The 24,263-nt window shown below is 39.4% G+C and overlaps 1 protein-coding gene across 3 annotated transcripts in view; it reads left to right on the top strand.

Moving 5' to 3' along the window:
• Positions 1–24,263, top strand: part of AUH (AU RNA binding methylglutaconyl-CoA hydratase) — a 169,825-nt gene that overhangs the window by 136,637 nt on the left and 8,925 nt on the right. The window contains exons 13-17 of one of the 3 annotated variants that reach the window (XR_010353229.1): positions 1,785–2,022; positions 2,425–2,663; positions 5,836–6,069; positions 13,076–13,198; positions 15,610–16,419. The exons of the other annotated variants lie outside the window; for them this stretch is intronic. The gene's annotated coding sequence lies outside the window, so the exon portion shown is untranslated. The remainder of the gene's footprint in view (positions 1–1,784; positions 2,023–2,424; positions 2,664–5,835; positions 6,070–13,075; positions 13,199–15,609; positions 16,420–24,263) is intronic. 3 annotated transcript variants of the gene reach the window in all.

Genomic DNA, 24,263 nt, shown 5'->3' with positions numbered 1-24,263 from the left:
TGACAGACATTGATCAGGTCCCATCTCAGTTGTCTCTTCTCAAGGCTGAACAGGCCCAGCTCCCTGAGTCGTGCCTCATAAGAGAGATGCTCCAGTCTCTTGATCATCTTCATAACCATACACTGGACCCCCTCCAGTAGCTCCATGTCTCTCTTGTACTGAGGAGCCCAGAACAGGACACAGCACCCCAGATGTGCCTCACCAGGGCACAGTAGAGGGTCAGAACCACCTCTCTTAAGCTGCTGGCAAAGATCATCCCAATACACTTCAGGATCCCATTGGCCTTCTTGGTCCCCAGGACACACTGCTGACTTATGGACAGCTTGTTGTCCACCAGGACTCCCAGGTCCTTTCTTCAGAGCTGTTTTCCTGCTCAGCCCCAGCCTCTGCTGGAGTTGTTCCTCCCCAGGTGCAGGACCCTGCATCTGCCTTTGTTGAATTTCAGATGTTTCTTCACTTCCCATCCCTCCCGCCTGTCGAGGTCCTTCTGAAGAGCTGCACATCCCTCTGGAGTATCAGCCATTGCTCGCAGCTCTGTGTCATCAGTGCACTTGCTGAGGAGGCATCTGTTTATTCATCCAAGTTATTGATAACTAAACAATATTGGGCCCAGTGTGGAACCTTGGAGGACACCACTAATGGCAGGCCTTGTGCCACTGATTACAACACTCTGAGATCTGCCATTCAGCCATTTCTCAGTATACGTTGTCCATAGAAGTCAATAATCTAAGCCAGCCATCTCAATGTACCACATACAGTACCAGGAATTTTAAAAGTCTTGCCAGAAGGTGAATGCCCACTTGCATTAAAGGGTGGTCCTGTAAATTCTTTGCAGAGTGCACTTGTGTGCACTCTAGACATAAAGATAAGACACTAGAGAATTGGGCTGAGCACACAAGATCATATGATCTATTCAGGGAAATATACCCTCTTTCTTAAAAGTCATTGAAGTTTGAGTTGAAATTAAACATTTGCTTCCTGCTAATGCTGCTTTGCAGATTTTTTCACATGCTTTAGTGAAGAATCAAATATTTTATTACTTACAGAAAGAAATAATTAACAGCCAGAGCATTAAAGAAAAGAATTAAAGCTTTACAAGGCTCAAATTAATCTTTCTGAGTTTTTCTGTTGCACGCTCATCTGACTGCTTGAAAACCAGTCTCTAGAACTAAATTTTTAGCAACAGGGTTTTAGAAATTTCACAGAAGTTCATTCAAAACAAGTTAACTTTATATAACCATGATAAAGTAGGAATAATTACACTTTAAGTAACTCTTATGATAAGTTTTCTGATGCCTGGAATAGAAATCTGGGTTACAACTTCACTGAGCAATGATGTAAGACATCAGTACAGTGCTTTATTCCAGATAAAGTAAATAGCCCTCATTCTACCAAAGTCAAAGGAGTGATCCTGCTCATAGCCACAAGTTTGTTCTGAGCTTGCCTGAACTTTGTCAGTGATATGTTTTCTCTGCATAAACTAGAAGGCTGGTTAAGCTTTTTAATGCATTCTTTACTTACTGACTTGCCTTTGCCTTCTCTTCATCTTAATGGATTTTTTTAATATTGCCTTTTGCATGGCTGGAAAACTAATCCAATCTATTTTGGATATCAGTGAGTTGAAATTTATACGAAACAGTATGTTCTTTATCTTAACCAACTACCTTGAGAAGTCATTGCTACTGTTTTTAAAAGTACATGGCCAACAAGTCACAGTAGCAGAATAGCATGGGGATCAATTCATTACTAAAGTTTCTTACAAAGCTTCTTTGGAAAAATTCCAGAGAACCATGGAGAATATCCTATCAGAATTGAGGAGAAGAGGATTGTTTTCCATATTCTTTGAGATTATTTTTGGCACTAATATAGCCTGGGATGCAGAAGCCACCCCATGCCAAGCTCCTGCAGGGATTATCAGGTTACATCAACAACATATTGGGAAGCAGGTATTCAGCCTTACCAGCCTTACTCTGGATCACAGGAATGGACTTGAAATAATGCATATGGAAAATCCTTTTAGAGGTATGTGGGAGGGCAAAAATAAGCTTCAGCAAGCTATTATTGGAGACTTCTTGAACCACTGTTTTTATTTGTGGGCCAAATACTGCAGTAATTAAGCAGCAAAATGAAGGGAATATGCTTTGCTTTTAGTGGAAATTAACATTGGTTTTCTCCAGGCATTCAATCACTTAACTCAGTTGTCTTTTTATATTATTCAAATATGATACACATTAGTTAAACATAAGTGGTTGAAGAATCTTGTTGCAGAATGCCTCTTGAGAGAGAAGTATGTTATAAACATTTCTACTAATGGAATATTTATGTTAATGTAAATTAACTCCATAAGGGTGGCAAACCCTTTGAAAGGTGAATGTGATGTTCCTGCTGCACAGTGATGCTTTTATTATTTTGTTACTTTCACAGCACAAGGAGTGGTGTACAAGCTTCTGCTCTAGCCATCCAGGAATTTTCAAATGCAGATTTGGTGATCCTCAAGAATGCAGGCCTGTCACACAATGAAAATGTAACTCAGAATCGTATGATGCTGTAGACGGGAAGGATGTTTTGCAGAAATAATTGAAAGAACTGTGATCTGAGAAAAAAATGCAAAATGAAGTGAATCTGTAGGAAAGCAGTACAAAACAAAGAGCTACAGCTAGCAGGTAGCAGATTTACTGAGATTGATAGAGATAGTGATAATTTTGAAGTGATCAGTTGCCAAGAATATTAGGGATAAGAACCTAAGAATGACAAGAAAGACTACAGTGATTGTCATCTCTGTTTCCTATAATTCAAGATATGAGCATTTCCTTAGAGATATGAGGTCTGACAAAAGCTGAAAGGATGCAGGAGACTGGTAGCAGACCTTGCCTGGAAAGCATTCCTATTGATATTGCTGAATTAAAGACCCAAACACTTTTCAGGGAGTGGAAGCAATGGTTTTGTAATCCCCTCTGGATAACCTGTCTGCAATGTCTCAGCTTTTGTATTTTCATTTGTATATATGCATAAACATCTATGCATATGAATGTGTGCACACCTGAATCCTTCTGTGAGGGAGAGTTTGGGCACAAGAGCTTTAGAGATGGTGGAATGGAAGAAATGGTTGCACCATTCTTTGGAAGACAGTGCAGCAGGCAAGAGCGGCATGCCAGTTTTAATAGTCCCCAGCACTCTCCCTCTGCTCTTCTGCGTAAGAAAAAACAGAGGCTCTGGAGGTGAGGAAAGGGCAAAGACCGGTGAAGTTGGGCCCGGGGTCTCTGAGCACACGGGACCAGCTGCCTGTTTTGAAGTTCCCTATCAAATGTAAGAACAACCTGCTAAAACCGCTTCGATTCTTCAGAGATTTTTTGCTTGTTTTTGCTGTATGCAATTTTGTTATTAAAATTATTTATATTGCACAAAGTGCTCTATCAACTGTGTTCTATTAATTCAGGAATGGCAGTGATAAAATCTAGTTATTTCCAAAGAATTTGGTATGCCACATTTCCCAAGTGGGATCGGATTACAAAGACAGTTCAGCTCCCAGTTAGGCTCTTCAGTGAAGTGGTTAGATTTTTGACAGCACTCTGCATCCAATGAGCCTGGTGTTCATTTTCAGGAATGGAAGCTGATGAGCTCTTCTGAAAATGTAACCTTTTGTACTTAAATATTTGTGTATTTTCTTCCAATCCCATTTTCCATGAAGTTATGTGATATTTTTTCTTTGTTATTTTCAGAGTCTTTTTCCTTGTTTAATAAAACTAAATAGTTCTGCAAGAGTCCCACTGCATTTCTGTGCAATGGGATTTTCATATTTTTGTGATTATTTGTTCACATTTTTGTGATTTTCATTATATTTAAACCCCATGTGTTCATAAATAAGTACACAAAAGAAACCACAAATACCATGATGAGTTATACAGTAGTGATAACTCCAAGTACAAATACTAAATTTAAAATGTAAGTTGTTATTTGTATAGCAAATTAACATGAATGACTGATGAATCACAGTAAATCCACAAACACATGCTGAACTGGGATTTTTTTGCACATGTAAATCCATTTGCCTTAACGCCTTGTTCCTTGGATAATTATGGCAATTTTATGAACTTACATCTTTCCAAGAACTACAGATGACTTTCTTGCAATGGAAATCAGTATGGTGGCCTAACCCACATTCAAGAAAAAATCTGCAAGAGAGGAATATTTAAAGATTCTCTCAGTTTCAGGTGTTATGGAAGCTGTTAGCTTCCAATTACTGATGAATACCTGTGAGTACTTAAAAAAATGTACATCATATGGCCAGACTGGTAAGCTGGTGATGCCAGATAATTCCAAGGTACCTCTAAATCATTGTCACTGGTGTCATCTTACTTATCAAATAGTTTCTGTTGCTGTCTTTCCACACTAACTTCACCCTGACAGCTCTGCTTCCAGTCTTCATGATGCACACCATGCTTCTGGCATTGATGCTGCACATCTGTCAGGTTCTCCCTACACATTGATGCCATTTGTGAGATTCTCATTCCTACACTTCCCAAAGACCTGCTTTCTATACTGTGCAGAAAAAGTACTCATTGCTGCATTAAATATTCTCAGCAAGAAAAGCCAGTCATGCTTTCTCTTGTTCCATTCTCCTTCCTCATGTCAGCTGTCTGACTTTCATCACATTACCTTTGTCCTCTCTCTGTGTGTCAAGTTGAATTCTGCAATCTGGATGAACAAGTAGCAACTCTTTTCCTTCCCACTGTAGCATTTCTGGTATGTTCTGGAATCTTAGTTTTGATATAGGTAGTGATTAATAGTTTCAACAATTCATGAAGTGCTACTGGTCTGTGTTAGATGTGTTAGTGGTCTCTATTTAAGTCCTACAAATAACTAGCTTGACAATAAGCATGGTCATCCTGCAAACAAAGTGAAGGTGGGCAACAAGCTGTGACTTCTTTCTCTAAACTATTTTTTAAGTGTTACCTCATCTTCCCATGCCACCCCCTTCATGTATTCACATACTCATTGCCTTCTTGGTCTGACTCTGAGCTCAGTGTCCCAGGGACTCTTTATAGTGTGGACCTGGTATTTACTGCTCCACACTATTAGTGCAGTGTTCTGTAGCTTGCATCCTTGCAGCATTCCTGATTGTGATGTTAATGGATTGCTATTTGGGAAATAATAATGGCAAAGGTGGCATGAGATGGAGAGGCATGGAAGCATTATGCTGATCTTTTTCCCTGGAACTGGTGCCTGGTGTAATCAACATAAAGGGGTGGGTGGGACAGGGGTCTTCAGTTGCCCCATTCTCAGCTGAGCTCTGTCTGTTTCATGTCTGTTGGAAGGATTTCATTCCTCAGGACAGTCTGTCTGTCTGGCCCCTTTTACAAACAATCGGATCAGTTTCAGCACATGAAAAAAGCAAAGGCCTGGTTGCATGGATCTGGGGGAGAGGCAGCAGTACCTAGCTCCAGCAGAAAGCTAACCATTCCTTCTACTGTTCTTCTGCCTTTCTCCCTCCTCCTACTGAGCCCTGCAGAGAGATTAGCGATCAGACTGTAAATTCCCCAAGTACAGAAAGTAGTAAACCTCCCATCCCCTCCCCAAGAGGACTTGTGTGCTGACAACAGCTTCATTCAATCTGACACCTGTTTCACTTTAAAACAGGCCCCTATAAATAGAGTGAATGTAACCCTAGGTGGCATTGCAAAATATTATGGAAAACATGGCTTACAACCCTGAGAAAAAGGGGGAGTAGAGAGAGTGGGGGTGGGCAAAAAGACATTATCTACCATAAAAACCTGGCAGCTTCATGCAAGTGCTGTTGCTTTTAATTTAAATGCTCATTTCTTATTCTATTTTCAGATCCTCTCTGGGATTTTAGGAATGTTGAGACGTGCTGGTTATAAAGCCCTAAGTACAAAATGGTCACGGATGGCTGGAATGAGGCATGTTCTAATGGAAACAAATCACTTGTCAGTAAGCAGCCTTCAAACTTTTGAACAAAAGCTCAAAAGGGTCAGGGAAAAGACATTGTTTGTTGATTTAAAATGGCTGGATGCAGGTCATCAGGAAGGCAAAGGCTTCAATATTGTTGAGGTAACTCTTCAGTTCTGTGAGTTTTAAACAAGGTTAAATACTTTGATGGCAACCACAAATGGAATAAGGAACTTAAATTAAATAGAAAGCTGACACATTATTATGCATAATACGAAAATGTAAAGCACGTACACCACTGCAAAATAGCCGCAGAGTGGAGCTCAGCTGTGGGAACCATATTTAGGTATATAGACATGAGTGTTGTGAGGAAGACTGTGCTGTATCTACTGAAATTTAGAAGGGTGTCCAGTATTCCTGTAGGTGTCTGTGATTCATTGATCTTTTGGTTAGTTAAAATAGTGGAGCTTAGCATTATAGTGATTTGATGATAAATCCAAGACGCTGTTTATTCACCTTTCTGTAGGTTTTAACTCTTACGTGAAATTCTTCAATGCAGTAATTAATCTTTTCATATTTGCTTGCAAAACCCATAATGAGGTTCATGACCCCTAGAACAACTATAATGAGTGATCAGCTCTTCTTTTTCCTGTGTAATATTTTCTGTTGTTCTGTGAAATTAAAAATGTTAGTATATATAAATTGAATAAGGCGAATTAATTAGTCCTTGTGGAACATCATGTTGAGTCTCCTAATTCTACTGTAGCTTGGTTTCATAAGACAATTGTGCTTCTGCAATCTTTGTTTATAATCAGTCTACCTGTCTGCTATTTGCCCTCACAAGCAGCTTCTGAGCTTGTTCAGTCTTCAGCTGAATTTGAAGAGTGTTTGCAATAATTATATTTTTACTAGATTTGTGGAAACTGCTTTCTGTCTAGAAGAAGAGAGGCAGTACCTCTGCAGAAGGGAAGGCAGATAAAGAAATTGTTAGCAGTCAACATGGGGCTCCATGGAACAGTACACACAGTTTTGTGCATAAAGGAATGCAGTGAGGACTGATAAGGCAGGTTTGGGCACAGGTGACCGGGGAAAGAAATCTGAAGGGACAAAGGTTTGACCTCCATTAGCAACCAGTTTTCATTTCAGTGTTCATAGAATCATTTCATTTTCATATGGAAAACAGCAGCAGGAGAAAAGGGAATGACTGTTGCAAAATGGTATCTGTGAGCTTCAAAGTGCAGGACAGTCTTTTGGTGTTGCTGAGGTTTGCTCTATGTAAACATCATTCTGCTTTCAAAGGGAAGAATCTGAGACACTTTCTTCATAGAGTTTAGACTTGCACAAAGGCACCAAATGACTCAGCAGCAGCCAGGTACAGCATATAGACATTTAGGTAGCTTAGAATTGTTTAGTCATTTAGGTTGGAAAAGACCCTTGAGATCATCAAGCCCAAACATAACCCTAACACTGCTAAGCCCACCAGTAGATTGTACCCCTAAGCACCACATCTGCACATCTTTTAAATAGCTGCAGGGATGGTGATGATTTAACCACTTCCTTGACAGCCAGTTCCAACTTTGATAGCCCTTCTGCTGAAGACATTTTTTTCCCATATCAAATCCCTTCCCAAACTGAGGTGCAAGTTGAAGTTATTTCCTCTCAGCCTGCCACTTAAAATCTTTGAAAAAGGCCAATCCCCACCTTGCCACAAACTCCTTTTAGGCAGATGTAGACAGCATAAAGCCTCCCCTTTTTCCAGGCTCCTTTTCTCCAGGCTAAACAACAGAGCTCTCTCTGCTTACAGGACTTGTGCTCCAGACCCTTCACCAACTCAATTGCCCTTTTGGACAATCTTCAGCATCTCAGTGTTCTCTTGTAGTGAGTGGTCCAAAACTGAATGCAGGATTCAAGTTGTGGCCTCATCAGTGCTGAGTACAAGAGGACAATCACTGCCCTGGTCCAGTCCAATGTGGCCAGCAGCTTACACATATCTTCACCCACCATATGTCTAGCCATGTCAAATATTGTCCTTCCACAAGGCTCTGGAGCTCATCACTGCTCCCCATTCCTGCTTTTTATGTTGCTCTTTGGGCCCTTAAATTTTCATTTGTTACTATTGCAAGAGGAGAGCCTTGCCCTTGGCAATCTCTTGCCATTCACAAAAGCTGTTGTATGTGTTGCCATGACAAGGAAAGCATCTTCCAAATGCCACTCGTTTGTTTGTTTTTGCCAGAAATGAGGCCATGCTGCTGAAGAAGGATTGCAAAATAGTCTGCAGAGAGGTCCAGGTGATATGGACCAAAGCAGCCTGATACCTGAGTTAGCTTTGTTTGAAGTTAACTTGGGGTTGGCCATAGTATCCTGCTCTGTTCACCTGCCTTAGATATGGCAGCTGATAGTTAATGCTTTTTCATACTGTTCTTCTTTCCTGACCTATCCATCATGTTAAGGACACTCTGAGACCATGGGGAGGAGTAATCCCGGGAGACACTCCATGTTTTTTCTTCAGATGCTACCCTGCCTGGATGAAAGCTCATCAACAGTTTGGGTTTCTCAGCATTAATGCAGATGTGTTTGCAAAGACCTTATACTTGCATTAGAAATGCCATTACCCTTATCTACAGAGCACTGCTGCACTACTGAAGCTCTGTGTTGAAGCCCAGTGATCCATTGTGGACTGTTCTGGGTCCTGAGGTAGAGGAGGTATGAGGCAAGGACTAGATTTTATTCCACTACTGTGGTTAATTTGTATATAGGAGTGCAGTAGTACTGGGAAATGCTAAAGGCTGGGGTGGGAGGGAAGGCAGAGGTACTACTGCAAATTGCTGCTGTGTCTCCCAGCAGACCAAGCATATTTCTCTTTGCCCAGATAAGCATCAGATAGGATAAAACACTTTTAGAAAACTTAAGCCTTGATACTACATTCATTTCTGGGACAGAATTATGCCTGCTGCTCATGTGAATTGAATTTAACGTACTTGCGCACGCACACGCACAGAGTTTTTTGGTTTTATCACATGGCTGCCAAAAATAACACTGAAACATGTAAGTTAAGCGTGCTGTTAAAACACAATGGCACTTCATTACTGTTGAGGGCAGCTCAGGTTTCCTTCTCAGCATATCACCAGCAGGCAGTAATGGAGGAGTACAGAGGGCAAATGAAAAGAACAGTGCAACCTCATGGCATTTTATCCTAAATGTCAGGCATGATCAGCCTTCCCTGGTGAGTTCCCCAGTCTATAGGTTTAGCATCTTTAGGAATTATCTCTCATGGTGGTCAGTTCAACATAGATAAGGTAATATCAAACTGTCTGATTTGATAATCCTCCTGGAGGATTTCTTTATCCAAAACTACAGCAGTTGGCCTTATAAATAATTTCTCTTCAATCAGCAGAGTCTCTCTTTCCTCTGTAACTCTTACTATCTTAATTTCATAACTTGCTACTTCTCTGACTTTCAATTAACACTTCATTTAGGTTCTTTACTTAGACACTGTAGGTGTAGCCTTTTGAAATTCTTCTGTAATGCGCTTTTAGTGCTGTCACTTCAATTAGGGGCATGGTAATGACTAACCTCTGCTCCTGTACCTCTGTTGCTCTGTTGCATAATGACTTTTCAGAAGTTCTGAATTAATGCAGGTCAGTTGATAATTTGGGGCTACATGGCAATATAGTGCCTAGAAAAAAAATCCCTTTGTAATCTGAAAAATCTTACAGGAGTGTTGCATAACTTGAGAAGTATATTAGCTCATTAACTAGGAGTCTGTAGTGTGAGAATGGGTAAACATGATTACTATCACTAAAAAAAAAAAAAAGCCCTGTACTTCCTAAGTAGTGTTCTCATAATACAACATCATAGTAGCTCCAGGTAATGGTAGATGTTGCAAGGAAACCCTTCTGTTCCAGAGTCCTGTCACTGGCTAACGCTCATGCTACAAGCTGGCACAGCACAACCTCTGCTCTGAGTTTTCTTGCTAAATGTGCCATGTGTGCTGCTGCTGTAGAAATTCTTGCTGTGCCATTTGCTCCATTCTGACCCATTCTATCCTCTATGCCATCCAGCAGCTGTCAACAGGCAAAGAAGAAAATTTAAATCGCATGAGGTCACTAGCAAGTTGATTTTTAGGCAGTTGATGGAAGAAAACACAGTGACTAATATCTATAAATTGTGAGTGCATTTTCTGTTTAGAATGTAAGGGGGGTTTCTGCACTGATAACAAGATACTTTTTTTTAGCTCCATTGTGTAATGACAATTCAAGACGAGATCATGATAGCAAGACCACAGCAGTTACCAGGGAGTGTCTTGAAGCACTGAGTTGCTGGCATGATGGAGAGTGTTGTTATGAAATTGTTTTTTAAAATAATTCTGGAATTCTACCCCACTTTTTGCTTATTTTAAGATTCATATGCAATGTCTTGAATGTCTATGTCCTGAATTACGCTGCTAGTAGATCCCCCCAGCTGGTCTGTCCAGTAACTGTTGGCTAGTAGTATCATGTTTCAGTGTTAAAACTTTAAAAATAATTTAATGACAGCTATGTTTAGTGACATCATATTAGCACCCATATGACTTGACTCTCCCTTGCATTCTGCCTGAGAACATGCAACAGCTGCATTGTGCCCATATATGTCATATCGCTTCAGGCACAGTCAAATTTTTAGAAAGAGGGAATTATACTTTCACTGATTACCGCATCTCTCTCACCTGTATAGGCTCTACATTCACTACACAGATGCTTTAGTCTTCACAAACCTTTGAAGAAAAAGCATTAGAAGTTTCCTAAAAGAAAGTCTGTACGGATTATTTTTAGTAATATTATTCCTTTTAGGGTGGAAAACACAAATTTGGAGACAGAGGATTTCTTCTTAAAATACTGCAAAGCCTTTATTGTCACTTAAGTGCTCCAGGACAATATTAATAGTTTTTTTCTCTTAAGGAAGAGTAGTGTTTTCAAAATAATAGTTGAAAAATACGAATCTTCCCACTAGAAAGCTTTTGCATAGAGAACCCCTATTGTTCAGGGACAATTATTTCTGGAAAACCTTGTATCACCTGTCTTCCCTATCTACCTGCTTTGCTATTTTCATGCTGCTGCGATTTGCTATCACCTTGCATATTAGTAATTCTGCAACATAGGTACTGGTCAGAATTTGCTCTTAGCCACATTGCTGACAGTCAGAGTAGGTTGGGCAATATCACTGACAGATGCAGAGCTGTGAATAGAATTTGTTTGCCTTTTTCTATCAGTCAGAGATTTCTTTTTGTCTATTTAAGAATATATTCTTTTCATTTTCCTGTGTGGAGAAATAGTGTTTCTCTTGGCCATCATCATGTTACTTTTCAATCAGTTAAGAAAAGTGCTTGCTGCAGATAACAGTGTGATCTCCTGATGTCAGATCTCTTTTCTCCTCTGTGAAAAATTGAGTATGATACCTCATGTGTCTCTAACTGGCATGTAAGGCATTATGTTTGTATGTCACAGGACAGCTAGTTCAGAGGATGCTGTTGAAAGTTTTACCCTATCTTTACCATGTGAAAAATAGGAGAACTACTTTGCCCACTCTGGTTACAGTTCAGGTATAAAGCTGTCATATTGTAGCCTTGAAGTCTGTGTAGCAAAGATGTCTGAGCAATGTCCACTCAGTGCCATGTATGGATTTAACTGTCCCTGCTGCCTCTCCTTTTGAAGTCCAGGTTGCAAAGTGATTTCATAGGTAAACCTGGCTGTGCTGTCAGTTTCACCCTGGAGAGCGTGATTTTTTAAAATCTGATTTACATGACAGGCATACTTAAAAAACCTGTCCTGTCCTGAGGTCTCTGGTGGCAGGTGACAAAACTGAGCTATTAATAAAAAGAAGAGCTGATAGTGCAACCTGTGTGATCAATCCTGTGCTGTGGTCTGTGTCCTCAGAGGGATAAGCAGCAGCCAGGCTTCTAGGAAGGCTGTGTGGTCTGCCACAGTTGGCTGCTGGCAACTTTCCCCATCTTGTTATAGAATTCATTCTGGTTAATAATTTGGTTAAAAACTATTTAAGTAGAACAGCCTGACATAGCTTGTCAGATACAGTATTGTGTCAGGAAGCCAAAAGATGCATTTGCTCCCAGTTTTCTGTCATGTTTTGTAACGGTCGACGAATTGCCCATGCCTCCACTCAAAAGAAATCCATTGTTAGTCCACCTTGCTAGGCAGACAAATTGCTTTGAGTAGAGGCTGTTTTTGAGGGCGGCTTCTACAATGTCCAGATAGGTCATGGCCAAGACAGGAAACCCTATAGCCTATGAGGATCTGTAGTTCGTGTCACTATTACAGTGCAAAATGAACCAATGTTCCCTTGGATGACGACTCCCCTGCTCTCTGTAACCTGCAGTAGGTATGGGAGGTGGCTCAATAAAACTAGTTTTCATAGAACATGTTGAGTCTTCAGAGGAGAGAGAGCGAAATGAGAGGGACAAGAAGATTGATGCTGTTGCCTGAGTTAAGAGGATGAAATATGATGAGATGTGGGATGTGGGGCAGAGCCTGATTTGAGAGCAAAGGCACGGTATTTGCAACCGACTTAACGTACAGCAGCAAATCTGTGAAGTAGCTCAAATAAAGGTCCCAAATGTTTTGCCTGTCCTACATACCCATGGCAATTTCAAGCACAGTTATCTGGGCTGAGCTACCAGGGCTTAGGGAATCATCATGTGTGGGAGCTTTTCACTCTCCCCAGTTTGTGACTGACCATAAACACAGAAGTGATTTTTTCTCATGCTGGAATTGATCAATCCATGCCTTGATTCCAATCCTCATGGGAGAAAATTGGAAAGCAGATAATGAATCTGTTTTTCCTCTTGTTAACTGAGTTGTAAATGTAAAGAAATTCAGCTGCACCTGGAGATGGAATATTGCAAAAATTGCATTAGTGAGAAGAAAATAAGGCTTTTCAGTTTAAGAAAGAAAAAAATCTCAGCAACTTCATAGGGTCATTTGTTCAGTTGCTTTTAAAAATGTGAAGAAGATTCAAGAGAAGAGTGAAGAAAATATTTGAATAACATTAGCATTTTATTTCATAGCTACCTTGTCCTCTTGTTGATCCTTCACTAGAAGGAAAACTTGGGAAGCTGATGGAGTTCAGAAAGTAGCAATGAAAATCATTAATGGGATGCTGTCATTTGCTTTACTAGGAAAGTAGTTGTGGCTGATTTATACAAAGTGCTCTAAAAGGACCCGTTAACATTATGGATGGAAATGAAATACTAAATAACATGATGAAGATTATTAAATTGCCAGATGAAACAAAAACTAAGGTATGTCATATATTAGAAGGTAGAGTAGAGAGGTGAGGATTTAGCAGATTTATTAACTTTACTCAACAGAATCACTTCATTACATACCTTGATTTTTAAAGGAAATGGTTCCAAAAAGGTAGTTTAAAAAGAAGATACTTTTAATGCACTGCATAATGGTGATATAGGGCATCAAAGTTAGCATGAGGCACTAGAGAAAAAAATATGAGATATGTCCAAACAAACTGAAGCGGGCATTTGAGTTCCATAAAGCAAATGGACACTGCCAGTATTTACCTGCACTTGTCAATTCTGGCCCTCTGACTGATACCACATGAGCAATTTCACACAGTAAGAAAAATCAGATACTGTAGTTACTTCACTCATACACCTGATTTGCCTGTACAGCTGTAGCTACCTTGCTTGTTGAGTGAGCAGCAATTCTAGATAAGTAGCACTCAGAGCAGAAACTTTTAAAATGAGGCAGCATGTGTGAAACAGAGCAAAGGACTGACTTTCTGTAGCTGCACTATCCAAGCAAGTATTGTTTCATGGCTTTAGTGGATCACCTACAAACTTCTTCCCTCATATTTGAAGACAGGTTATTACTTCATGAAATAGGATACTAGGGATTGTGCATGTATCCAAAAGCAACATAAATGCATTGCAGATTGGTTTTGCTGTTTCAGAAAGCATGTTCACATACACAGTCTTGAAAGAAGGTGGGAGCAAAGCCAATGTAGAATTAACCACACTGAATAACTTGCACATTTTCAATGAAGTCTTTCATGTATTCTCTGCTTTTCAAAAGTGAACAAGGGCCAAAACCAGCCACATCACTTGGATTTGCTATAATGAACTCCTGCTTCTCTGCAGTCTGAATCTAAGCCACTATCCTACACTTACCACATCATAAGAAACCACTAACCCTAACTATGAGACCAGTACATTCATGTCTCTACAATGTGTTCGTTACACTCACATTAATAAATGAATATAATGTTACAATGCCTGTGCCACTAAACAACACCTGTTCTATACAATGGAAACAAGGCACTCCATCATTAAATATATTATCTTCTTAACAAAGAACTGCACAACTGTTTGGCTAGAACTGTGAAGCAAATGGTCTATTTACATATGAAAAGAAATTTGTGTACATTTGATGAATGACAGAATAATTGCTATATATGGCAAGGAAAATGGAAGTTAAATATTTTGTATACTCATTACTGCTATTGCAAGTAAGTTGGAAAGGCCTTGATGTAGCTGTGAATGTACCTTTCTTGACCACTTCAGTAGGCAAAGCTTACATGGGCTGCTGGCAGCATCGCAAGAATAAGCTTTAGTTCTAGGAATCTTAGCCAGAAAAGGTCTGGTACAATATGTTCAAATCATTCCCTACAAACACATATAAAATGGGTTTTGTCCACTTGATTTCACAGCTCTGAGATGTGGGTCTTCCACCACTGCACTTAGAAGTCTTGTCTGGATTTAAATTAATTCCTGAGTATGATAATTTCTTTCCTTTTTATTTAGTGAACATTATTCTTTTTTCTTGTTATTCCCACTACCATTGAAACCATTCATAATTATAGGTCTTGACCTGAGATAAGCAACCCCAGCCCAAACCTCTGTGGTAGCAGTGGTGGAAAGGTTAAAGGGGTAGAGCACCCCAAACTGGGTTCTACACCTCCTTCAAAAAGCTGCAGGATAGAGAAAGAGATGTGATCAAAGGCTTTTAGACAAGATGCTAGATAAAGAAAAGAGAAAATGTTAATTTTCTACTTCAGTCGCTTCTGCTACACACACAAGCATGCACATACATAAATGGGAGGAGACTTTTCATTGCAAATTTCCCTTGAAATTGGTGTTGTCAGCAGTTATCTGGTGCTAAATACTAGGCACAAGAATAAAGATGCTACCCTTGCTGCAATCCAAATCTTACTGACCTGGTAGGAGGGGAAGATGGCAGCTTTGGTGCAATGCATCAGTGAAAAGGTGAGAAATAGCAGGTGAAGAGAAGGACCTAGATGGCTGGGGAAGAACAGTAGGTTCTTGATTTAGGAATATCCATGTTCAGAAGCGTTGATCTGATATGCAGAAATACTAAACCCTCACAGCAGAAACTGATGGCAGCGAGAATCATATTTGGCAAATATAGAGTGCTCTTGAGTACTGAGAATTGGAGCTGGCAACTCCACTGGCCACACAAAATAGCTTACAGTATAGACAAATTTAACTTTTTTTCCTCACTGAAACTCATCCTTTTGTGCATCTAAAAATGCTACTAATAACATCACACTTTTAGTAAATGTATTCAGGTTTATTTAAAGGGAAAACAAAAACCAAAACAGGAAACAATGTGAACGTATGATGATGTAGAACCCAGATAAAAGCCTGAGAAAAATAAAATTTCTCTTTTGTTATAGGGTTTGAAAATCATGCAGCAAATGACACCTGAGATCTCATGCTGAATGAGTAGGACAAACATAAGTATTGAGTAACTGCCCATTCACTGAAAGAAGGCAAGGTTCCAGCAAAATACCTGACCATGTTTTATATTATTTACTTGTCTATAGGTATGAAGTGTGTAACTGAACTTGGCCACGGAAACTGAGCTTGGAGAGCATGATGGGGGGGCTCAGTTAAGAGGCAGAGAAAAACCTTAATCCTGTTGCTTAATTTACACGGGTTCAAGGGCTTGATTTTGTGAGTCTAATTATTCTTTTCAGTTTTCTTCTCCAGTGCAGCTCATGGGTATGGAAAACAACATGAACACTTTCTGAAAGACAGCTGGCACAGCTGGTTCCTCAGCACACATGACCACAAACCAAACCTCATACTGTCAGCTTAATCTTTGCTTTGGCTTGTTTATATTAGTAACCCATCAAAATGTGTCAGTGTATACCAACCTCTTCTTCCATAAACACTTTTTTCTCTCTTGTAGCTGATTTTTATATGCGCAGCATACTGCAAGCTGCATAAATATCAAGCTCCTTGTGGTACATAAGCATACCCAGGAAATAGTGATTGCCTGGTAAAGCATTTTAGGCTGGCACTTGGGAACTCTGAAATGAGATCTTGCACAATGTTTGTTCACTCTTAGAAGATCAGAACGTTCCTTGCCAAACCCTCAACCTTTAAGTGGAAATAGGACACATTGCCCTTCCAAGAAGATACAGATAGGATGGCACAACTCTTCTGACATGAGCAGAGGCAAAAAGACCTAAAAGAAGCAGGTATTTTCATCTAATAAGATGTGTAACCACAATTTTCCTCTTCTTATTGACTCTTACCAGGAGATTTGTACATTTGTTTTTGGAACATAATGCATAGCAACCATGTGTGGTAAAGCAAGACCTAACACTATTAGAGCTTTCATACCTGTTGAATAGAACTACAGCTCATAATAATGTGATTTGATCTATTTTCAGTTCCTCACATTATTTTTAACAAAGTACAGTTTCTCACAATCACAATTACAAATCTGATATTTAAAAACAGCATTTTATCAAAACTAAGAATTGTAGTGTACCAGACAAATGCCCTAAATATGAGAAATGGATTTCTTTTTTTATATATTTTTCCTGGTGTTTTATTTGTATATCCATTAATCTTTTCAAGAATATTGATAGTAGATACAGCTGCTAATGGAACAAAAGAGAAGGGCAGCTATTCTTCCTTCTTAGATTATCCCCAAATTCTGATCATCACATGATTTGCTGAAGCAAGTGACCCTAGGAAAAGAAACAGGCAAAAGAAAGATTTTTTTTTTAAACAATAATAATAAAAAAAAAATTTAAACTGTCAAATGATTAATTGGCCCATTGGATTTTTCAGAATGGACCTGCCTCAGCTCCATTTTGGAACAATCAAGTTTTAGTATATGGTCATGGATCAAGTAATGTTACATTGCCTTGAGATTAGTATCAGACTCAGTATACTCAGTTTACTCAGTGTAAACTAAACTACCACTGTCATCTATGTGTGCTTGTCACTGTCAATAATAATAATAATTTGAAAGAAGGAAATATTCAGCAATTGGTTTAATGTTAAATGAGATCCACTGCCAGAAAAAGTTACCGGGATAATACAGTTTCTTCTGAAAATGTTATTCTACTTTTCTACCCTCAATTAAACAAACTTTGTAGACATCGTGAGAATACATGATTTTATTCAGTGGAAAAAGGGTTGGGTATTTTGTTTAACAATAGACAACGTTGTGTTTATTTCTTTAGATCAATGCAGAGATGCAATATCACAAAGTAAACCATGTAAACCAAACTCTTGTTGCTTTCTGGCATCTTTGGCCAGTTTTGCCTTTAGCGCACACTTATGAGGAGGTGACGAGGTTACTGTTAGTAAACAAATGAACAAAAAGGATGTTAATCCCAAAACATGCCAAGGAGGCCAGCTAGAGCACAGAAGAGGCATTTTTGTTCTACCTCTACTTATGCCAGTCAAAACTGAAATCCCAAGATTTAATATCAGATATGCTCAATACATAGCATGGTCATAGCGCAGTAAGACAGCAGATGTTATGACAGACAGCCTTCAGCTGAGGTTGTCAGAAATTTATGTGGCATCAAAGCATCCCCATCTCACCAGATGTCCTACTCCATGAGCCAGATAGGCACATTCAAGCTGGCTCCCTGGCTGGCTTTTTCTCTGGGGCCCCAAGCAAAAGACAAAGCTGATTAGCTTGAGATCCAAGCAGAATAGAGTACTAAGAAGAACTGATAAATTAAACTAATTTACATTCTTCCTGTAAAGATTCTTGAAAAGAAAAAGTTTCAGATGTGTTGTCTACTCCAGACATATTATTACACATCCCCCCCCTTCTTCCCCCCCGCCCCAGTTTAGGCTTTCTGTTGAAGAAGAGGTATGTAGCTGGAAAAAGCTAGATCTAGACTTTGAATTACAGTGCATAATGTTGCTTTCGCAAGCACTAAAGACCAGGCACACCAAATTTGGAATGGAAACGACAGCGTGTTTCAACCTCTTACGACTCTTACCCAGCAACAGCCCACTTACAAGGCTGGCAGAAGGGAACACAGAGGATGACTGCTTTAGAGCAGCATGCACGTGTCTGTCATTTGTAGAAAGTTATGTGTCTTATGTGGCATTGTCATGTACTATATTTTTCAGTCTTTCTCTCCTATCATTTTTTTACTTGGAAAGACGACTATTTACTTCATTTTTTACATTGGACAGATATAGTTTCTTCTCCCTTCCTGTTTCTCAAGGTTATTTAAATAAGACTCTAGTGATTTTAAAAGACGTGAGAGATGTGATATTGAAAACCCTGACAATGAAATCCTACATTAGCTTCATTTGTGAAATGATGACACAACAGTGTTTTACACAGGCTGCAGCCAGCCGATGTTCTGAACAGGTCAAGGGCAAGTCCTATGCATTTGAAACTAATTCCGTTTTTCTTGTTTATTTCCTTTTGAACTCTCTTCTAAAGCTGTTTCATGGTTTTGATGCTAATGATGATAATGATGGCACTATTTGTATTACCCTGATACCACAGGCATGTCTTGGTAGGGCATATGTTGTATTCTAGCAATTAAAATGCCGGTCGCTAGTGATGAAAGATAGCCTAGTGCACTAGCTAGTACTTTTAAAAGTATGTGTTAATTAGATTAATGAGATCATTTACCAAAATATAGCCACAAATAAAATTCATAAAAACGTATGAATTTCCTTAGCCCCCTCCCATGTAGTTATGCACAGATATGTACGTTTTTATTTATACAGTTCCTAGTGATGCGCTGATTCTTCCAGAGGGCACAGTGGTGGGATAATTGCTTAGATATCCATTTTCAGTTCCAGTAAATGCCAATCTGGCTTTTTAAGTGTGGCAAGTAAACAGCTTTGAAAGATTTTTATCTACATTTTAAAAAATAATTTATTAGTTTTTTCAACTAAGGAATTAAAATCCTGACTGTTTTAATGTCAGCTTAAAAAGGGCTAGGAAAGCTGCAAAGAGTATATGCTGTAAATCTGTGCCATGGCAGAAACAATCAGAAGAGTAAAGAGTAATGATTAAACATTTAATCAGAAGCATTATACTTTGTTGTGTTCTCATTGTAGCTGCAGGAAAAGATGCTGTAACAGATCTTTAAATAGAAAACCTGAGGCTAAATTCTACTTCATCCATCAAAAGCAGCTGCTAGGAGATGACCTAATTTTAGTGGCTTATCAATTCCTTAGTGCTTGTTGGTTGATGTAACTTTGATCCTCTGATGCTAGATGACTTTTGTGCTGAATATAGCTAGAATTTAATGTGAATCTTTTGGATGGCTGCCCAGCCAAGCTGCATAATCCAAACAAAGAGAGCGAGCAGTACATGATTCAAGCTGCTCACGTGTACAATAATACAAATATATGTATCCTGATTCCTTTGGGCAATCAGCTCCATGTCACCAAGCACATATTTCAAACACAATGTCCTTGTGGGGTTTTTTTTGTTCTGATTTTTTTTTGTTTCTGTTTTTGTAGGTTTTTTTTCCCCAAACAATGCTCTGCTTTTCATTGGAGAAACAACACAAGATGCAGTGAGACTCAGCTGCTGCCAAGAAATAATGATAGAGTCAATAATTGCAGGACGTTTTTAATGAATGTTTTCCAAGCAAATCATTGCCATTTCAAAGGGCTGTTATTTCTATTTATGTAGAGATTAGCCTACATGTTATCAAGGAAAGGGAATAGTGATTTTTTTTTTAATCATTAGTTTTTGTAGCATTTTTAACTGTTTTTTGTTCTTTAAATAACAGAGAATATCTTTGTCTCTCTTTCTAGCTTACTTTTTATCTAGACTTGTTTTCCTTTTCCTTTCTCTCCTTCTCTTTTTGGCTCTTCACTAAAACCATCTGTGACACACATGCAAGTTGATGGGTGTGTGAGCAATGCTTCACACATATTTACTTGCCCTACTTGGCATTATTTGCTAGTCATTAAAGATTATGCAGGAGTTTTTCATGTCCCATTCTTTTTATTCTCTTAGCAAATTAAGATAGGAATAAGAGTGTGGTCAGGCTATTGGACAGGGGTTTTTTATTATTTTTATTTTTCTTTTATTTCTTGGAGAGACTGTGTTTAGAGTTTAGACTGGGGAGGATTTAGACTGGGAGGATTAGACTGGAAGGATTTCTGGGTTTTCTTCCTGGCACTGACAATCATGCATTGTGTGAGCTTGAGCCAGTCACTTAGGGCCTGTTTTTCACACTCCAGTTGAAATAAATGGAAACTGCATGTGCTCAGCACCTCTGCAAACCAGGTCATTTATCTCTTCTCCTTTCATTTATGCACCGATAAATATAACAATCTTTGCCTTTGCATATGCAAAGTGGATAGAAGGATACAAATATGGGCAGTTAAACATGCAAATCCCTCATTTTGATGCACAACCATCCATTTCATACAACCAGGGATTTCTACATTTGCCTTGGGTGCATTTTGAAAAAATGGACCATAAATAACAAAATCTATACAGACTTGTCAGGGAGGCACAACTGAAATCAATATGTTTCTGTAGCTTCTTTTCTGTATTTTCACTTCTGTTAAAAATACTATTAGCTAAAATAATCATTTTAGCCTACTTTATTACTGGATTAAGCCATGTTGTCAATGTGCAAATGCCTTGGGCATTACATGCTAATTGTAGGTTATTACACAAGACTCAGTGTTAGCTGTTTGACACACTTTGGGATTCTTAGGTGGGTTTCATTATCATTTCATGATACCTGCATTTCTTCAGTGACAGTAAGGATGTCCAGAGTGCCCCAGTGAAATGCCTATAGTGTCTCAGTATCCCCTCTGGACATATAGTAAAGGCCAAATCTGGAACAAAAAGCAGGAGAAAGTTTGTAATAAGCAGTCAGATTGACATCCATTTTTACTCTGCCTACCACTGCTCAAAAAAAAAAAAGTAATAAGGACAAATTTCTTCAATGGAAATTTGCATGTTCATTTAAATGCTACTGTTCCTGATATACAAATGTCAGTGGCTCATGGCTTCTGACTTCTATGTCCTGCTTGTGCAAAAACATGATGGAAATCAGAAGCACTGAGGTCTTTCTTGCAGTCACAAGATATTGTCCACCAGCTTCAATACAATTCTGCTGCTTTAAAATGATCAAATTTTGGTGAACATAGCATTTAAAAACATATAATATCCTCACCTTTGCTGTGGAAAAAAGTTTAAATGCTTATGTTTTGCCCAAAGTCTCACAAAGATACTAGAGCATAACAAGGACATCCTACCAGGGCTTCAAATCTGGATCCTGCTTTGCTGGGACAATTCTCCTGTCTATACACCCTCATTAGCCACTTTCCCTTGAACCCCAAAATGCTCTCGTTGTCATGTGATGCACAAGCCCATCACACATCTAAAATGCAGATGGATGCTCATATATCCTGGAGGAAGCCTTTTTGCCCAAGGTATTGTGCGTTCACATCTCCAGTGCCTGCATCAGTCACAGGCTGGGGAAATGCTTGGATTTTCCTTGCAGAAGGTACACACCTCTAGCTATGGCATGGGAGGATACAGAGTGTGTGCAAAACTCAGCTTCATTTCAGGCTACAGGAATTGTCCTGGCCAAAAGACTGGCCATGGCTGTGGCAGAACAAAGCTGAGTGCACAGCTTCTGTGTTACTGCCCCAGCCTTCTGCATGTGCCACTCAGCTTCCCAAACTGAACCTGATAATTACAGAGTTGTGTGTAACCATGAGTTTACCAGGAGTCTTCAGTGAAATTGGGCCAGTTTAAAAATCTACAACCCAATTTTGTTCTCACTGGACTGCACAGATTATTAACGTCAATGGAAATAATCTTAGATGCTCTATAAGTATCAGAGAACAAACAGCTGCTCTCTCTAGAAAGGAACTATGTATTTTGAGAATGGGGCTGGCAGCCAGGCATTCCAGAGTCCTCATGCTGGCCTTGGTCAGATTCTACATTCTTGCTGCCTTGTCTTCCCCATGTAGCACAGGCAGAATTGTTTTGCCTTCCTTCATTGTGAAAATCACTTGAAAATTATAAGCATTAAAGTCACTATTACTTCATACAAAAACCAGTAGCCTCTTGCTTCTAATCAGTCCCCTGGCTTCTGATGTTTTGGTTAAAAATTCATACTGGTAGGACTTTTTTTGTTGCATTTATGTCTCTGTACTTCATTGAGGAGTTTGTGGTCCTTGTTAGTAACTAAGAAAGCTCCTACCTTATGTTCTAAAGATTAATGTAATACTTCATGGCAGTGAGTCAATATTGCAAAATGCTGGGCTTTACAACTGTCAGGACTCTGTGGGCAGTTTGGGCTAATAGTGAAAGTGCCCTCCTTGCAGGGTGAGCTGCTAAGCAGCATCTCCAATTGGCCTGGTTTCCTGGTTTACAGGGGAAGCCAGCTGAGGCAAGGATGGGCTGAGAACCCAGATGCATCTCATTGACCTGGATGTGGCAGCTGTGCTCTTCCACCTCTTCTACCTGTACATAACCCACATTCTGGATATCTCTGGATGTGGGTTAACCTATCTGCTGAATATCGCTGTGCATTTTTCAACTCACTTGCTAAGTTTGTGAATACAATGCAAATGAGGCTGCAGTACTGTATATTACCTGGGTGAAAACAGGCTTTTAGATCCAGGAGTGTCACAGTTACAAGACCAGATGCGACCAAACATGTGAAATGACCCTGAAATGTTCATAGGAGGACAACTTGTTCTACCAGCATGCTTGAACTTTTGCATTTCAGCAATGTGAAAGCCAGTTTAGACATTAATTACTTGTTATAGAGACATCATCACTGAGTGTTACTAAATGATCACAAATGAGCAGTTAGCAATTTGAAAGCACTCAAATTCTGAAATGTTTAATGGAACTGATATCCTAACTAATGCTTGCTACAGGTCAAGTGAAAAAATGCAGATACAAAATCAAATAATAAAATGCATACCAAATTCTACCCTGCTTTTAGATTTTTATGCTTATTTTCACTTCACCCATAAAGTACCATTTACAAAAGCTCATCTTTATAAACACTCATGCTTTGTACCACTGTAGTTGCTGTGGTGTGCTAAAACTGAAAACTGAGTTTCCCTGTCTAAAATACCACTTATTATTGCAATTAGACACTTGTGCATTGGACAGCAGCATAAAATATCAATCTGCCTTTCAAGAAGTGAACAGAGACTGTGGCATTTCAGCACCTTCTGAGGAAAAGACATATTCAGGAACCTTCTGGACATAATCCTCTGCCACGTGCTCTAGGATGGCCCTTCTTGAGCTGGGAAGTTGGACCAGGTGACCCGCTGTGATCCCTTCTGACCTCACCCATTCTGTGACTCTGATGTGTGAATAAAGTACCAAACAGTGGTCACAAGTGTGCAGTCCCTGAGCTAGTAGTTCATAAAGTTTCCCCTGTCTAACTGAGTTTTTGGGAAATACTTTGAATAAAAAAACTCTTGTTTGGTAGTCAAAAAGGGGACTCCTTTTGACTCAGAAACACCTGAACTGCAACACCTGTGACCCATGGCACTGGAAATACAGTGTTGGTGATGATCTTTACTTAATTGGAACTTTAGAAGCAAATTAATTCATGGCTTTTGCTGTAAATGGTGTAACATCATCAACACTGCTTTGGGCCAAAAACCTAGAAGCCTGTGGTTCTTTCTGCAGCAATGGGATGAAATCAAGGAGAGGCAACTGTGTCTTACAAGGGCCTAAATAGCACTGGAGACACCTTACTGAGGCTCCGAGACCTCTGGACAGGCACATCAAAGTTCTGCCTCAGTTTGTTATTCAAAATAGTTCTGTATGGCTTGTACAGGTTCACACATGACAACCACGAGTAGCAGGGAGTAAGCCCCGGTCTTCTTAGGTAATGCACCAGTTTCCTTACCTTTGTCTGATGTTCCAAGGCACAGAAGAAAGTGGGAATCAAGAAATCTGTGAATCTGCTACAGCCAGTGTGACTCAGACAACTGTGAATTTTTCTGCTGTCCTAGTGATATGCTGTGTAAAAAACCCCTAAAAATTAACATTGCTGGAATTATGAGGGTTGTAACAGAGGTAGTTATC

Source organism: Passer domesticus, chromosome Z (assembly GCF_036417665.1).
Source record: "Passer domesticus isolate bPasDom1 chromosome Z, bPasDom1.hap1, whole genome shotgun sequence".
NCBI classification, from domain to species: Eukaryota; Metazoa; Chordata; class Aves; order Passeriformes; family Passeridae; genus Passer; species Passer domesticus.
The sequence above is the reverse complement of the archived record's forward strand: the minus strand, read 5'-3'. Positions and strand labels throughout refer to the sequence as shown.